General features: G+C 40.7%; 1 protein-coding gene and 1 long non-coding RNA gene across 2 annotated transcripts in view; one reads left to right on the forward strand and one right to left on the reverse strand.

Annotated features, from left to right (window-relative positions):
• Positions 1-18,498, reverse strand: part of zfhx3b (zinc finger homeobox 3b) — a 208,470-nt gene that overhangs the window by 159,108 nt on the left and 30,864 nt on the right. Inside the window, exon 3 of the mRNA XM_075460829.1 lies at positions 8,559-8,633. The gene's annotated coding sequence lies outside the window, so the exon portion shown is untranslated. The remainder of the gene's footprint in view (positions 1-8,558; positions 8,634-18,498) is intronic.
• On the forward strand, positions 2,461-6,275 carry LOC142377069 (uncharacterized). The gene is made up of 2 exons (XR_012769489.1): positions 2,461-2,903; positions 3,065-6,275. It is a non-coding gene; the product is annotated as an uncharacterized LOC142377069 (long non-coding RNA).

Here is an 18,498-nt window from a genome sequence, read left to right on the forward strand (position 1 = left end):
TCTTCCTGAAAAGGCCTTTTCTTTCTGTCCGTCTCTGTGTCTGGCTGAAATCAATAAAAGCAGAGCAAAGGAAGGAGGCCGATCCAGCAGCTGCATTAACTGGTGGTCTCAACTGCTGTAAAAAAGAGGATGCCTGGCAGAAGAGTGCGGGCAGCTCGAGTCTTTCTCACTCAGTCAATAGTGGGAGAATTCTGCTTATTGTTTGCGCTATATGTTGTCATCTTACTGAGGAGAGTCCAAAAACACTGAAGGAAAAAAATGGTCTGTGTGAGATACACAGACACAAAAGGCTGTGTACAGACTTGTGTATCTTTACAGCCATTAAAAAAAGAGTATAAACTAAAAACACTTGAAATTATTCACACAGAGCAAAAGGTGACAATCATACGCAAAAAGGAAAAAAAAAACTGACATTAACACACAAACTCTATAGTCTCTAACAATCATTTGCTTGCTATGACTCATTTAGCAGCTGCATTCACACATCACCACATGTCTGCGGTGATTGACATAATGGCATCAGAGTGAGAACAAAATGTCTTCCAATAAAGGAGCAGGAGGGAGAAAATGAGAGAGATGAGTTACATCTCTGCCCATGTTGAAATGAGTGCAGTGCTTTGTTTGGTTATGCTGTCTGAGCTGAAATTGATTTCTGTGAGAAGCATGCACCAAAGAGCCCCTGTATTCAGATAAAATAAATAACACACTCTTGTAGAGATGGGAGGGTATGTGGAAGAAGGAACAGAAGGTGGAAAATGGGATCGGGGAGGAAGGCAGGAAACAAAGATGGATGAGGTCAAAATGAATTCATAAGGGGAAAACATAGCTGAGATTAAAAAAGAGGGAAATGTCTGAATGTGCGATACGGAATAACACGACTTCAGTCTAGTGCAACACTGAAGAGACACAGCCGGGAAGACATCTGGAGTAGTGGAAGAGCCACACAGCCACACACCACTCTCCAACCACAGACAACATGATGAGGGATTAAACTTCATTGCAGCATGTTATGGTAATGAATGGGTTGTGGCTAGTTTTGAATGTGTTAGAGTAATCACCACTCTCCAGCATGTCTGTGACTGACACTTTTTAGAAGTGTCTGCAAAGTATCTGTCTAAGCAAGTGTGCAAATAATATTCTTGGAAATCCAGGTGTGATGTGCTGAATGGAGTCTGTGAGCATCCAGGAGGTCCCCTCCGCTCTGACTGAAGCAGAAGCAGAGTAAATCAAAACATGCAAGACAGTTACTGAGATATGGCAAATCTCCCGCAATTAGTTTAACACTGTTCTTTGGAAGAAGATGGGCAGGCCCAGACATTGCGGTCTGAGCCAGTGTCTGGGCATCTGGGTCTAGGGTTGGTGCCAGAGAGGGAGGAAAGGAGGGGAGATATAGCGACACAAACCAGAGGGGTGAGGTTGACTCTCGGTCAGATCGGCTGCTTATGGCTGACAGATGTTAGTCTGGTTCAACGAGAGTTGTGATTCTGGAAAAAGCTACACCACACTGCTTCACGCTGTAATTATCTTTTCTGTGTAATGAAACATTTCATATATCATCACTCAACAAGACACAAGCAAAAGCCCCTCCCCAGATTACTAAGCCTTTGATAAACCATGAATCTGCTATGTCGTTCTATGGCACTGAAGTGTTCTGGTGTTTGAGCTGACTGGCCTGTCAGTAGTGTTCCCAAGTGAAGCCAGAGCATGTTGTTGCTGTAAGACAGAACACAGCAGCCAGCTGTGGTTGGTTTGCTGCTGCTAATGATGCAAATGATCCCCACAATGGAATAGCAGATAAGACTGCAATGAAGTCATTTTATTTACAGTCATCTTCAAAGCGCGGGAGTCTGCATGAGAGCCAGGGGGAAGTCCTGTCCCCAGATTGCTCTGTCTTGTGCTCATGACAGCACAACAGGGACCCTGAATAGGTGTTCTACTGTACATTGATGCCCGTAAGCTTATTCATATTTGCTCTTGTTTTAATAAAAAGTGATGTTCAAGATTTTGAGGTGGCACATAATGGAGCGGACATGTGCGCAAGTGCCAGGGTGGCACTGCAGAGTCTGTTCCCGGGGGGAAACAGTAAAAGGGGGAGGTGAAATGACAGTGGATCATTAGAATGAAGTCCCCCTGCTGCTTGCTAATTTATGCACATTAATTTCTTGCCTGATGGATAAAGAGAGAGGGGGGGGGGCCATTACTGCACGCTACTTTGGTGGCCTGGGAAGTTTAGCCGCAAAAAGCTAAGGAGAGCTGTGGTATACCAAGAAACGATGACAAAGATATGCAGACTGTGCCAGCCCTCTTCCTGGCACGGTGTCAGACAGCCTATCAGGTCCATGCAGGCTCTCTCGCAGGCGAATGGCATGACATGCTGGCCCTTCTCGCGGCCCGCCCACCCTCCCCATTGCACCGCGATTGCCCAGAACGATTTTCTAAACATTTTGCCAGCAGATCAATACCTGTATTGATCAAGCATTGTGAGAGTGATCCGTCTAAAACCCAGAGCAGCCTCGAGCTCAGAGATGGGAGGAGCGAAAGAGAGAGGCTGCAGAGAGGATGGAGAAAGAGAGAGAGTCTGCAGCCACAGTGAAAGGGAGAAGAGGTACAAGGGAAGGGAAGGGAATCTGAGAGAGAGACAGACGCAGGAATGAAAGCAGGTGAGGAGGCAGATTTCGGAAAATGCTTCCAGGCCACTGGAAATGAGGGAGAAAAAAAACAATGGTAATCGCTTTCTCATTAACGGAGGGGAGGGGGCGAGGGCGACTAATGACTACTGCGGGTAAGTGACAGACGATAGAAACAGTGTGAAGAACTGTGTATATGCGCACAACAGGGGGGACTCCAACACCTGAGCTAATTCCTGCACAAGTTTGGCCTGCTGCAGCATGTAGCACAAACAGGTATGTTGCTCCATGTGTGTGTGCATGACTGCATGAAGTTCAAGGGGATTGAGTTTTGTAAGGATGGTTGTGGGATGCTCCTTATCTGAAAAGAAAAAAACAAACCTTTCCCTACTTCTTTTACTACTAACTGCATTTTGAATTCTTTATGTTTTGTCTAGGAAAGAACTCTGACAGAGGAGGTTGGAATGATCTGCAACAACGTGGGACAGAGATTTCCTGGCACATATGTTGTCACTGAAACATCAGAACTGAAAATTCTTGGAATAATCTGCGTCCTGGACACAAACATCAACAGAGATGGAAAAAGGGCCATTTCTGTTAAAGGGAAAATTGATTGTGTAATCTAAAAGTGATGTCAAAACATAAAAGGCGCTTAACGAAGACAGTCTAAACTGGGGGCCGATCATTACTGTTTTTTAACCTGTGTGGAAATATATGGCTTTTGGGATGGTTTTTGACACCCTGGAATTCATTGGATTGGATTTTATTCTTATTACAGTTCAGATTTTACTGGGATTTACTGAACACACGACTGGAACACTCAACAACACTCATTCAAGGCCACAACCTACTCTGCACCGAAGGAGGAGCCAAAAGGCTTTTGGGATCATTACTAATGCTACAGGGAAATCAAGTTTTCATTGATTGATTTTTCAATGTGACTTTCTTTCGCATAATTGAGGATTTGAAGGAAGATAAATCCATTAAACAAACTGTGAGGGAAGGCCTTGATGCTCATGAACACACATTGCACTGGAGACATGATGTGGGAACACTCAAACAAAAAGGCCTACAGGTTCAATCCTGTGCTTAGAGCGAGTTGTTGAACCAAAAATATTAATGTGCTTTATCAAGGAGCTGCATGGATACATTGTTCTTAATAAACTACAAAAGAAATTTTTAAAAAAGTGCACAATGCAGACCCCTAACGCTAGTCGTCCATTGTTCCGTCACGTCAACTTAACTCGCCGGATTGGATGCCTAGTGTCGCCGTGTTGCTACTACAGTGGGCGTGTATACAAAGTTGTAGATAGAACATACGGTAGAATGGCTCCGGGGGAAAGTAAATAACTTGTGATTTTAACCAACCGAAGTTTCGGAGTTTTGGAGGGAAATTAATGTGTATAAATCGTCAGCAATGGAACATTATTTCATATTGCACCATGGATGTGGATCTGCGAGCGAGGAGAGCTGCTATTGTGCTGCTGCTGCGACACAGGAGATCTCCTTCTCGCTGCATCACCTGTCCCTGCACCTTTTCTTTGATTTGAAAATTAAACATGAACGACATCTTGTGAAAACATGGCCATGGGTGTGATTTGGTTCTTTTGTTGAAATGAATGCCTATCACAATTATTGATAACGTTTAATCCACTACTCCACCTCTGCCCATGAAAGAATTTGATGCACTGAATTGAACCTCTATTCCTTGATGGTCATTACTTTACTGCAAAAGTGGAGATGCTCACAATTGCCTGATGTTTTAGGTGTGTTTATTCGCCTACAATCGTTTTAGCACAGCCATTCTGGCCACTGCTGCTGTTCATTTTGTCCGCAATAGCAATGACATGAGCAATACCCGAAACGTTCAGGGGTGACTAAGCAAAGGGAAAAAAAACTACATGGTCTACTGTCATTGGGTAACGCACTACGTCTGCCGTGGCAAATTTGCATAAACTTCGAGCGAGCCCAACTTTTTGACGTGCCGCAGGTCCCCCGCTCGCCGTGCCGGAATCCCAGCATGCTTTGCGAGCAAGGCGACAACGATCGGCCGGATTTCATTGAAAATGAACTGAATGTGTTGGATACGGCTTGCGTTGACGGAACAATGGACGACTAGCGTAAGAGTGTGACAGCACTTAGCCCTGGCTTAGCATTAGTTCAACATTTAATACTAACATAATGGCACTGCACTTTGTTTAATAGAAACCCATTTTTAAAAATCAATAATTTATTGACAGTAGATTATATGGTATGGTTGCCAATAGAGGTTAATTAAACAATACTATTTTATTTTCAAGAAATAAGAAGAAAACCAAAAGGTTTTAAAAAAAGATACAAATACTTTGATTACGTGTTTGGTGTATATTAATCAATGTTCTGAATTTAATCAGTTTTCTTATGGATTAAAGACTACATTCATTTATACCTCACTGTGAATGAATATAATTTATTGTGGAATTGGGTCAAAACTCTTGATAAAGAGTCAGTACTTGTGCCCCATTTGAACTATATTTGTAAGACAAATGCAGCACAAATGAGACACCGGGATCAGGAACCGCAAACCTGTTGCTGTTTAAGTGGAGAGTAACACATTAGAAGGCTGCGTGCAGAAGAGTTGCTCAGCGTGTGCAATGTACAGATTCTGTATTCATTGTAGTGATAAACAATTTTATTCATTAATCTCAGCTGGAAATTCCACTGAGCGAATCAGATGAACCAAACTCCTTTTTTTCTAGTTTGGTGAACAAAGTTGGAAAGTTGGAAAGACAAGAAAAACATGAGGGAAGCCAGTGATCTCTGAGCTGAGATGACGATTAATATAAACAAATGTGTCACTAAATTTCACTGTCATCACAGGACTTAAATACAGATCAAATGAAAAGTTAATACACAAAAACAAACTGCTGCATTTATCAAAGATAATCCTTTATGCACTTTGTAGCATGCAATCAGTAAACATGAAAATGAATAATGAAACAATGAAATACAATCCAGGAAGTCAAGTTGGTGTCTCAGAATGTGTTTTTAAATGCTTGTCCAATGACCTAAGGCTCCACAACACAGACAGAATCGTCCAGTTCAGGCAACGTACCACTGTGATAACCATTGTCCTGTTCACACCTGGCATTATCAGGTAGCTTAAGGGATCCAATTACAAGTGAGCAAATATTAATTTGTTAGTTGTGAAAGCTTTGTAAGCAGGCTTTGGCCATGTGGTCTGAAAACTGGGGACACGCATACATATTACAAGTGGGTCAGACAAATCTTGGCTCATTATATTTGACTGGAACTTGCCAAGGAATTAATCAAAGATTGACTATTTTGATTTATTCTTATAATTACAAATCATTTCCAGAAGAGAAAGCACAAAAATGCATTGCTGCCTCCTACCAGGTAAAAAAATGAATAAATATTTCAGAACATGATGATCTCACTCCAAACGTGGTCACTTCAAATACAAGAGAAGAAACGTAATGCAATGTCTGAACTGTCTACTTGTCATGGGAATTCACAATGTGAATGATTTTGCATTCCTTATTACAGAGTAATACAGCAAAAAAAAGTGAGCTTGCCTGTATTTTACTGGCCAAACCAGCATCTTATGGGATGAAACAGCTGAATTTCCAATAAAGCCGCTCTGTTTCAGATGCTTTTATATTTCTGTTATCAGATGCTGTGTGGAACTGTGATTGAAAATCAACCCGTTAAGACTTTGTCACTCTCCTCAAATAAAATCCTGATTCTTATAACTGTATTTGACAAAATCACTGTTCAAGACAATATCTGTGCAGTGAATGCCACTATAATTACATGTGCCATAGTCTCCCACAGAGAAAGTTAAAAGTGGCAGAATGTCTTGAATGTTTACTTAGACAGTCCAAAGTGTTGGTATTGGACATACTTTCCTTAATAACTTGATTGTGCTCCCCTGCATGTACACTGGTACCAGGACTCAGGGACTGCGGCCCAGTTAAATGATTAAGTTTAGCTGCAATCGTAGCTCGACTTGGCTTTGTATGTGACCATGCTAAGTCTGTTTTGAGTTTAGAATAGTGCTCCCGTCACAGTCAAAATTTAGCAAAGTTCTCTAACCGCTAAGGTTAAAGGATCACAGTGTCTGCAGATATATGATGTCATAGTTGTTTGCTGTTAGCACTGTAGGCATTAATAGCCTTCTTTCCTTGCAGGTCAACATCCACACATACAATATGTCTCTACTGAATGTGGTTCCCTTCTTGAGAGGTTAGAGGGCAATTTATTCTAACACAGCCAACGTACAGCCTTGATTTGTTTTCCAGACAAAAATAAACAGCCGAATGGTGCTGGTTTCATAAAATTGCATCTTCCTCAATTGTCTGATTCACAACATAGGAACATGAGCACAAAGAGACAGGGCATTTTGTCCACAGGGGTTGCAACTGCAGCTAGTGGCAGGTGACAGCGTGACATCTTAGACTTAGATTAACCAGCATTTTGAATGAATGAAATACCGATTAGTTCAAATGACTCACATTTCTGGTGTTTACGAGCAGTACATGATTCTTTTAGCTGACTAATTAAGCCGATCCCTTCTTAAAGCATCTTCAACGGAGAAGACTTTCACTTACTGAACAATATTTTCATCGTCACTGTTACAGTCAGCCAATGTGGTAATTACAGAAAAATATAGATAGAAATAGGCTTATTATTTTGCGCACAGAAATGAATAACTAAAGAGCTTACTGTTTGTGATCATCAAGAGCTGTTTACTCAAACTGTTGTCATGATATTGTCTTAAACGGCTAAATTTCAGGAAGACAAACTCTTAATTGTCACCTTCCCCAAATATTTGATTCATGTGCTATCAAAGCAAAACTAGCAAGCTGAATCATCTTTGTGTTTCCTTTCATCCCTTTTGTTTGAATCCTTCAGTCAAAAAACAAATCTTTGGATGAGTGCCAAACAATAAATTAGGGTATTCATTAGACACATCAAATCTAAATTACTATTCAATTAACAAGCCAGTCAAGCTGAACTAATCAACCAATTAGGCCATGTGTGTACACAGAAAAGCTAACAAAAGCACATGAGTCCCCAGGGAAAGCAGTAAAACCCTGCAGAAAAATGACAGCGCAAATGAGAAGCTGCTGGTTTAGACAGAGAAGAGAGGAAGAAAAAGTGGTAGATCATCATTCTCTGCAGCCATTTTCGGGGAAATGTAATTATTAAAAACTGAAAAAGGGATAAATGAAAAGGAAAGAAAAGAAAAAAACAATCAAAGAAAATAATATGATATAACTGTGATCAAAAGGTATTGTTTGATGAGCAAGTTAACATTTCTGACCAATATACTTATATTATCAGTCTTGCTCTTCTAATTATACCCTATTTTGTGCTAAAGTATCAACTGTCATGCTTGCAAACCAAATAAACAGAGGGTACATGCTACTTCAAATTTTCATCTTAAAATGAAAGGTTTTAAATGCTGAGGGTACTCCCAAAGCATTACTCTTGGACGTGCACGTTTCCCATTGCCGGTAGCATAATGATCGCGGCAGGTGTCGCAAAAGCAATGTGGACAATGTCAAGAAAGCTGTTTGGAATAACATGTATTTCATTGTGTATTTCAGTGCCAATTAATGATGTTTTCCTAACCTTTACAAAGTAATTTGATTTTTTTTAACATTAAACAAGTACTTGTTGTTGTTGTTGTGATCAATTTACAACACTGATCGAGCTTCTTTGTGGGAACAGAATTTCACATCTACCAACTCTGAATCACGACTAGCTGAAAACTTACTCGTATCTAATAAATAATGTTCAAAAAGTAGAGAGTGTCTGATGTGTTCCCACTGTCACTTATGCCACTCATATTTGATGAGTATTGTGAGCAAAAGACTGTCATGCCCCAGTCTATGTGGTGTGTCAGCGTGTCTGTGCAGAACAAACCTTTGGGCTACATGAGATCTGGTTGGCAGCACAGGCTGTTCAAACTGTTTCTTCATCCAAACAGCAGACTGGAATCTGAAGGAGAAACAAACACACACAATTTATACACACGCTTACATATATACAGAATACAGACACTGTATTTCGAAGTATTTAACTGTTATTTCAGAATATATGTGGAATAGAAAAACACAGTGTTGGTATCTATCCTTTATACATAAAAAGTGATTAAGAAACATTCTGACTTTCACCCTTTCTATCCAAATGTTTGAAGTCTAATGGTGCTCCACTGCAGGCCAAAGGGGGTTGTAGAGAGGAGAAAACCATAACTGTACATGTAAATGTCAGAACAACCCCACGTAATTGTGCCATTACTAATTCATGTTTAGTAATGTAGTGATGTATGATGGCGCTACAGACAGACTGAATTTGTCCATGCCTGTCATGTATGGCTTAGTCTTTGCTGATGAAGGCTGCAGGGAATCTGTTGGTGTAGACTGGGTGGTGTGTGTGAGGCAGATGGTCCATGTAGCGACTGTGCCAAGTGGTGTGTGACTTAAGCATGAAGACAGAGTGTGTGAGGCAGTTGACTGATAGTGCTGTTGTCTTCTGCTGGCCTAGTGCCAGGGCTCCCGGTCCCTCGTGCCCCAGCCCTACACTACCCCAGAGCCTCTGGGCAAGTACCACTGTTATTGTTTTCACTGCCAAGCAATTAGCAGCACTTAGGATTTATTTAGTCACGCTCTAATGTGTGGTAATTAGCTCGGGGCCCAAGCAACCCTCTACATCCCATCACCTTGTCCCTCACACCAGCGCAATGCATCAGCAGGAGACAGTGAGGGAATGTGGGGGAAGAAGCAGGAGGTACACAGGGTGGGAACCTGAGGGGAGGTGGAGCAGAGCTGGAAGGATTACCAACCCAGCTCTGTGGATCAGCACTTTTTAAGAGATCTTCAGGGGCCTGTTGGCTGAACATGTAGCAGGAGGAAAGGGCAAATACAGCCCAGTTACACTTTTATAGAATGCTTTGTGGAAAAACACCCCTGACACACACCTCGGTCTGGCAGCTCGGTTTGTCATATGGCCCAGGGGGCTCCGCTAGCCCATCACATGACCATTATTATGACCTTAAAGGGCAGCTTCCTCGACAAGTTCAGGCCACTCCCATTGGCTGAGCAGTAGTTTGAAAAAAGCAGCTTGGGTCACTGCACGATGTGTGACGCATCTGGACTGTACGGTTGAGTTAAAGAAAAATAATAAAAACATCAACATAATTCCTCATGCAAATGCTCACAAGCAAGGTGAAAAAAAAAAGAAAATACATGTTTCTCTACTCATCTTAATCCTTAATACTGTTGGTCATTTATATTGCATACATGTAATAGAATGTGTTGTAAAACAGCCAGTGGAGCAGCCTATTGCTTGTGAACTGAGAGGAAAAAAAGGGTCTAACTTCTATTATCAAGTTGAAAGACTATTGCTTTTGAAAAACACTACAATTCAGAGTGTTACAGCATTGGCTCAGTGCATGTGTGTCAGCAGATGAAGGCAAGAGGCGGGTCTAACTGCATACAGCATCTTATACATATGTATAAAAACCCATCAATCTTTTCTGGTTGGAGGAGCAAGATGAAAATTTGAATCTCTAAATATTAAAAACAGCATGAGGAAAAAATACGTCTTTGATCATAAAAAAAAAAACAGTAAAGAAAAAAACTGCTGATGCAAGACATCACAGACGCCATTTTTGTGTTTAGCGTTAGACAGCAAGATGCACTCTAATGATTGCAGAGCTGGGCCTTCTCATCACCTAAAATTGCTATGCAGTTTGGAAGGTGGGGGGGGGCTATAAATGAAATATCACTTTCCATTTTATCTCCAGGGGCGATGTGATGCTCCGAACCAATCAGAACCTCATGAGTCAACCCTTGACCTTTTTTCATCTCAATATGACTACCATTATCTTGCGGAAAATTAGAAACATCTCACTATTGTTCAGGAGCAACGGGAGGTGGAGGTTATTTAAAGATAAATGCTTCAGTGTTCATGATCCATTCAGCAATCACAAACCAGCATCATGGGAGCGAAGTAGAAACATATATGCGACAGACCGGTGGCTGCTTGACAGCACCGTACACATACCAGGCTACGTGTCGATGTATTCGTGTTGATTGTTTAGCACTGATGTAGCTCTACATATGCCTGGTAAACTGGCCTGTCAGTGATAGGCAGGCAAGATTCAGTGGATGCTTTTGTATCATCATGCGTATTGTTACAAAAACAGCTGAAATGTACAATTTAGACGCACTTTTATAAGGAAACTGGTGTAAGTATATAGCTTTGATTTCAGTGGTCTCCATAGCCATTAGGTGACAAATGTGAATAGAACTGATGTAAGGCTGAAATGACATGATAACTGGATGTGTGGGTGTGAAGAGTAGTTGAGCATGCGTTAGCCACTTTGTACACTTTGCCACAGAGACAGACAAAAATGATATAATCACACTTTCTTGTGGCACTCAATGAAACACATTTGATAATAACGCCATATATGTGTGGATGAGTAGAATATGTATTCAATTATATACATCCACAATTACTCCATTTCCAAAGTTTCCCTGTATCATGTTCATTTCACTGTAGCTGTATTTAGTGATAAACTTTGTTTCTGAGCTTTATAGCTGGATCTGAAATACACTCAACAAGCATGCTTTTAGCAAATCACTGAATTCGCTGAACTCATCAGGACCCAAATTGAGAGCTGGTATTACCTATTTGTAACTGTTATTGGAAAGTCTAGTGACCTAAGGGGAAGCCTACACTTTCCATTTCATAATCCACGAAACATTCCTGTCAGAAAGCAAATTCTCTGAATACAGGCATGTGAATTATTCTCTTTTCTTCCATAAGAAAACATTAAACAATTTTGAAACAGGGCCTTCAGATATTGGTTGTGTATTTACAGACGTCAAAGGACATTTATCATTCAGTTATTGAACAAAAAGTTAAGATAGATAAAGTACTGGTATCACCCTCATCGCTAATAGACTTTCTGACAACTTTGACCACTTCTCTGTGTGAAATGCCCTCAGCTGCAGGATGTTTGATGGTTTTCCTGCATATACAAATAGTTCTAAATCTCCCAACATTTCAAATTCAAATCTGAAGCTCCTCAACTTCCATATGTTTAACCAAATTGGACTTCGACTTTCAGAAAGATGACATTGTGTTGTCTTCAAGTACTCTCTTACATAGTGCAGAATTTAAAGGCACCCGTAAAGGCTGCAGGCTACACAGACCTCGAGGCAGCAAAACAGCTCAAAACCATAGTACTGCCCCCACCATGTCATACCAGATTGTGTGAAGTTCTACTCCTGAAATGATGTTCCTGGCTGCATCTAACAGGTCTAGTCAAGTCTGATTCCAAAAAGCCTCGGGCCAGTTGCACACAGCACTTTAAGATTTGAATTTTCTTAGAAAAGTCTTTCAGGTTTTCATCTTTCGTTGTTGACCTTACAATTAAGGAATTCCTTAAATTGAGGACAAAAGATCTTAGCAACCATCATAAAGGAAAAATCTTTAAAGTCCACTCTATTTAAACCAGAAACACACCCAGAGAAGCAGACTAAGTCCAGGAAAACACACTGGATACACTTAATGATGAGGGATTAATTTATACTTTTTAGCAATGAATGGCACACTATCTATCAGACCATTACAATCAGATCTTCTTTCTGTAGCTGTGCTCTTTCAGCGAATTCACAGTTACTGATACCGAGTCAACTGTGTGCCAGATTATTCACCAAGATGCTCTGATTGCAGATCACCACAGTGAAGTTCAATCTAAAAAAGACAAGGAGGAGATAGCAGAACACTTGGCATCCTGAAAGTGTGCAGGGTGATTGGCAACACACGCATCAGGATTTTAGAGCTCGTACAACATGAAGATTGAGTCATGAACAGAAAGAGTCTACATTCAATAAACATCCAGTTAGTTTGTAATCATGAAAATAAAATAACCAATTTTGTTTTCTTGTTTTGATTTTCTGCCGTTTCTTTAAAATTATCTGTGCGCTGCTGGGGTGAGAAGATAACAGTTAAAGAAATAATGGTTATACGAAGTGTGAGAGCGAGGAAATAAGCGGTCTCCATGGAGACTGCAGACTTTTATTGCTGTAAAACTCATAGATTGCAGTAAATGCCAACAACTTTCTTCAATGAGGGACACCTTGAAAGAGATTCCATCCAATATCATCAAAGATGTTGATCAGGTAAAGACACTTAATGCTAAGTGTCACTTAGATTTGTGAAATATCTATCCTTGATCATTTACATGCGCACCTTCTGATTAACAGTTGCAGAATTACCTGCAGATTCTGCAATAAAACAGTTCTCCGATGTTACTTTCGCACAGATCAGCCTGCTCTTTTTTTCAGAATTCTAAATTCCTTGATAGACACAAAGAGACCCACAACTATTTTTGAGGGCCTTAGAGACCTTTTTAGATCTTGCTGGTTGTGGTCAGCTTGAATCCTCATCCTGCTTTCAACATAATTGCTCATCTGCTTTTGAATGTCCTTTAGTAGTTCAGTATGAGGGGAGAAATCTTAATTCCATTTGAAAATAATGAATGAACAAAGCTTAGTTATCTCATTTGAAATAACACTGGAGTATTTTCATTTTACTGATAATTCTGGGTAAAAAGCAACACTGAAAACTTTTCTCACACACTGAAAACAAAGTTTCAAAAAGGCTCCCGTTTTTATTGTACAGATCATTACCATCACTTCTAATACCAGTTCCTTCCAGTTTTGTACGGCTCAGTTTATTACAGGTTGAACTGTGTGATCATGAGAAGTTGGTTATCTCTATTTATACCCAGAAAGAAAGCAATATTATTAGTTTATAAGGCTGTGTCTGAAACCACATGATACCAACATTTAAAGTTTTTGTAGTTTAAAAGGATCACTCCCGTTTATCCACATTTAACCTGGTTACTACACAGTTAAGTGTGTGCCTCACTTTTTTTTTTTTTTGTAACTCTTTATTGCTTTTAATCATGTATGTTTGCTTTGTTGATCAGTGTCATTTGACTGGACAACAGGCAAGCTTTGGTTCAACTCATGCTGTTTTAAAATGTGCTATATAAATCAAATTAACTTGACTTAAAAATAACAGAATGCCTAATTCTTGAACTTGCACCGTGAGGGGTGAGAATAAAACTGACCATGAATTTGCAGTAGTTCTGTTGAAGGAATTGCAAATGCCTTCCTGAATGTCATAAAACAGCAGGAAAGCGACTGTTCTATCCAACATATGCCAATTGAAGGATATGCTTCTCAAATAAATGAATATATTGTAATTTTTGTTCTTTTCTCACTTCCAACATCAGTTATTATCTATTATGATGCATGCATAATGTTAGAGCGGGTCACAGGATAGTCTTGCTTTAAATGTTATATTTCCATGATTGGTTCATTCTCTCCATTTCCTGTTCATTGTGCACGAGCAAACTCTATTGTCTGGGTGTAGATTCTGCTTGGCCCTCAGAGGGGCCATCCCCAGGGAGCACTGCATCTTTTATTAATCAGGGGCGCTGCACCAACGCCCCGCTTATCTAATTTAGCAGCCTGCCTCGATACAACTATGTTGGGCTTGTGTGGAAAGAAGGGACAAGGATGTGGGGGTGCAGTTGGGTGTTGATAGAATGGGGGTTGGGGCGGTTCCCTCAATTTTTCCATATTGTGGGTGATGCGGGGCTGAGGAGGGAGATGGGGGGGGGGGGGGGGGGGGGTAGGGACTTACCAGACACCTCGTCACCAAGTTTTAGGACCGAATCACAATACAGCAAATTACCTTCTGCTGACAAGAAAAAATGAGCATGGCCCTTATATGAAAAAATAGGATTGTCAGGAAGAGGTGACACGTTGATTGCTTAGTATGCGCATCCAGAAGGCTGGGGTTCAGAGGCGTCCTCCCTATATATATGTAGAAGAGGCGCGGCAGTGCACAGCACAGCCATGAGGGGGAATGAGAAATTGAAATGCCATGTTAGATTGGAGTCCCTTCCTCAAACCAATCTTTCTAGTCTAGCCCATACTGGTCTGCCATATCATAGTGCAACCCTTTGTTTTACAGCGAACAACCTTAAGCCAACTACCAATAAAAGATAAAACAATTTGGTGCTCACTGACACTTTAATCTACTTCAATATGCAAAGATATAAGCATTGGACTCATTTATATCCAGGACATGCTAACATAACCTGGTCTCTCTATGTTTTATACTTCCTTTCTGGTTCACCCTCCTCCCCTCATCCCTCTCATCTGTGTCATGGCTGAGATGAATCAGTGTCACCGGTGTTGAGAGCACTTACTGTCAACCCTGGCGCCCTGGGCTACAACTCTGATGGACACAAACTATAAAATATCAGCCCCCTGGGGAGACATCACTCAAGCACTGCCCCATAGCCCTGAGGGGGTGTGATCTGGTCAGTGTGTATGTATTTCTGTCAGTGTTTTGAAGAGAGCAATAGGGCAATGTATATGTCTGTAATTCTGCTGTGATCTTCCAAATATGGCGTATATGTGTGTAATCATTTTGATCATTTCTATGAAAGAGAGGTACAAGCTAAACCAGTGAGGAGAAAGTTATTTCTATGCTTTGTTTAGTAAATGTTGAATTTATCAGACTTCATAGAAAGAAGAACATCGTTTTTAAAATAAGCTCCTCAACATTTCTATTAGTGTACCACACCAGTGACACAGCCTCTGCCCCAGTCTCAAGAAGCACCTCGACCATAACTCAGCACATGCTCAGACACCGACAAAAACTATGTGCAGGCAGCTGTATGGGGAAACCGCAAATGAATCAATCAATAAAATCAATGGCTCTGTCTCAGGACATGACCAGTATCAGCTGATAAGTGATAAAACAAAAACCTCCCCCTCCTTGTAAATTGGAGGTACAAAAAGTAAAACTGGAAGAGGGAGAATACATCAGGAGGAGAGGGAATAGAACCATTCCAGCTCTCTGAATGAAAACCCCGATCCTCCAAAGGTCACTGGGCTTCTGTTCCCTTCTTTCAGATTTGCATGGTCAAGCTTCCTGCCTGCCTGTATGTAATTCATGCAGTATACAACTGCATTTATGTAAAATATTAGGAACAATCCATCGTTGCTCCATTCGGCTGTTTTAGGAGATGAAACATTCTAAGATAAAAAACACCTGTTTGTGCATTTAAATGTGTCTTTTAACATGCATTTACCATATCTCCCAGTACTGACTATTCATTTACAGTGTCTGAAGTCTGTGGCCGCTTGATTCATCTAACAACATCAAAAAGGCTCCTTTGAGATTCAAGGACAAAGGCATTAAGAAGAAAAGGAAAAAAAGGAACATGCAGTGGACCGTAGGTTTATGTTGTGTTCTTCTGTTAGAGTATTCAGGACTTCTTGAGTGGCTTGGAAAGACATACAAATGCAAACGGACAAACTAAAAGATAAGTTGTAGCTTGTTTTTCTTTTTATAGTAGAAAAGTCTCAGCTCAGTGCCATAATGGAGGAGTCAGGTGGCCTAACATAAGAATTGTATGATCAAAAACAGATATTCTATGCTTGACAGGTAAATGAAAGGAGGAAAAACAAAGTGTTTTTTGTGTGATTAAAGACAGATAGGTAAGCATCAACCAATCAGCTATAGCTTTCATCAGGGCTTTCCATAGCTCGTGCTTGGCCAATACTGCATTTCACTTTCTTTTAACTTTGGTTTTTACGATGAAATATCCCCATTAATGAGCAGAACATGCCAAACTCGTGATCAGTTTTGATAAAATACCTCTTCGTCAAAACAGAGCACTACTTTTGTGATTTGATCTTGGAAAGCCACCGCAGGGCAAAGCAAAAGAAGAAAAAAAGAAAACATTCAGTATCGTGTGATATAATACACAAATTCCAGTTGTTTCTACTGACAGTCTCATTAAATGTTAGTTTCAGCAGAAAGGGATGGAAGTGTTTCAGAGAGGAGGTGAGATAAGTGTTGCAGACACCATGTAACAGTCACTTAAGCTGAGCAGTAGTCTGCCAGGCTGCCACACAGTAAAACTCATCTATAATTTGTGATGAGTGTAATGCCATCTCCACTTCATGATTATGTGATATTCTTCACCTCTGCCATAGCCAATGAGGCCAAGAACTGGCAGTCTGAATGAGGTGCCTCGAAGTTCAACTTAGGGAAGAGGAGGGGTGGGAAGATGAGTGCTTGGAAAGAAAGGGAAATGAAGCTGTATGCAAGTTGGATATACAAATAGCTAACACTGATGTTAGCAATATAAAAAAAAATGAAATGATGATGATATTGTGAAGCTGATTAAACTTGAGTGATTGTTGCCTGAATAAATAACTTGACTGAGAGTGATGATTAAAACTGGTTAAAACTTTAAGCTCACTTTGCCAGATTCCCCTGCTCATTCTAATGAGGCACAGTCACAATAAAATCAGTGAAAAAAAGCCATTAATTCTTTGCGCTGTGATACAGACCCCAAAAACAATTGTTAAGGGAAGCGTGGCATCCTGGTTTTGTTAAGGATTATGTCTACCAGAGATCTCATGAGAGAACCCCTTTGACTCATTTTCAGTAAAGTGCGTTGCTATGCTCTCATGACTGATCTCAATGTTATGAATAAGTAAATAACAACATTTTTCCACTTCTTTAATCTCTGAGCACTGCAATTAGTAAGTCTGTAGTTTGTGCTGGCTTTTTTTTCTGCCCTTATTATTGTTATTGAAATGTCATGCTCTCATTTAGCTCAAAGATGAATAATAAATAAGCTATAATTACTGTCTTGAATGAGATGACGCCTTGGCTGGGTCAATGGTAAAGAGAACCCCCCCCCAATCTTCACTCTCCTCTTTTTCTCTCTTCCCCTTCTTCTCCTTTTCTCTCTCTAATTGGATCTTGTAATTAGTTTCTCTGATGGATCTGGGAGGTCTGAGGCATCCTTTACAGCGTTCATTAGTGTTCTCAGAGGAGGGTGCAGCTTTTTAAAAGCTCTCTTTGCTCCATCCCTCACATGTCATAACACCAGGTATGATTCCGCCCAAATACAACCGGTGCACCATTTCCAATTTGGTTCAGTCCTATCTATACGCCAACAAAACAAAGTTGATTGATACTTATTTTTTGGGGTATATGTGTGTGAGGGGGGTGTATTAAGATAGTTTTGCCATAATCGGTATCTAAAATTCTGTTTTTCAGTAGGTGCTCCTTTTATGAATGAAAAAAACTACACTTTAAGAGTGCATGCAAGTATGTGATGATGGTTAGCATAGTATGTGGTTATGACGGTGTCCTCATTCATTGTAAGGAAAGCAAAAATCATCAGACCGCAGTCTGATCTGAAATCTGAGATATAATGTCCTTTGGCTTGCTACTAGTAAACTGACCTGCCTCTACAAATGTTCCTTTTTTTTTTTTTTTTTCTTTTGAGATGACATGTACAACAAACACATTCACACAAACGTACACAATGCTCAGACCTATAAAATACACCCCTCCACCCTCTAGCCACCCCAACACCATTCCCCCCCTTTTCTTACCCACCCTCCACTGGCCAGGCTACACTAGACATCTCTCCCTAATCAGCAGCCTCGTCTCGCTCAGAGTGGTTGCCATAGTAATATGCCGGCTGGTCGACATGGCAACCACTCCGAGGTCCACTATTAAAGGAAGACGAGTGGAGGGAGGGATAGGGAGAATAGAGTTAGGATGACACACACACACACACACACAGAGGAGAAAGAACAGGAAAGACAGCACAAGATGGGGAGAGATTGTCCAAGATGGAGGAAGGAGTATCTGAGTAGGTTAGTGAGGGAGCATGAAAAAAAAAAGTGTGTGTATTGTTGGGGGGGGGAGACATAGAAAATGAGTATAAGGAGAG

The sequence above is a fragment of the Odontesthes bonariensis genome, chromosome 1 (genome assembly GCF_027942865.1).
Source record: "Odontesthes bonariensis isolate fOdoBon6 chromosome 1, fOdoBon6.hap1, whole genome shotgun sequence".
In the NCBI taxonomy this organism is placed as follows: Eukaryota; Metazoa; Chordata; class Actinopteri; order Atheriniformes; family Atherinopsidae; genus Odontesthes; species Odontesthes bonariensis.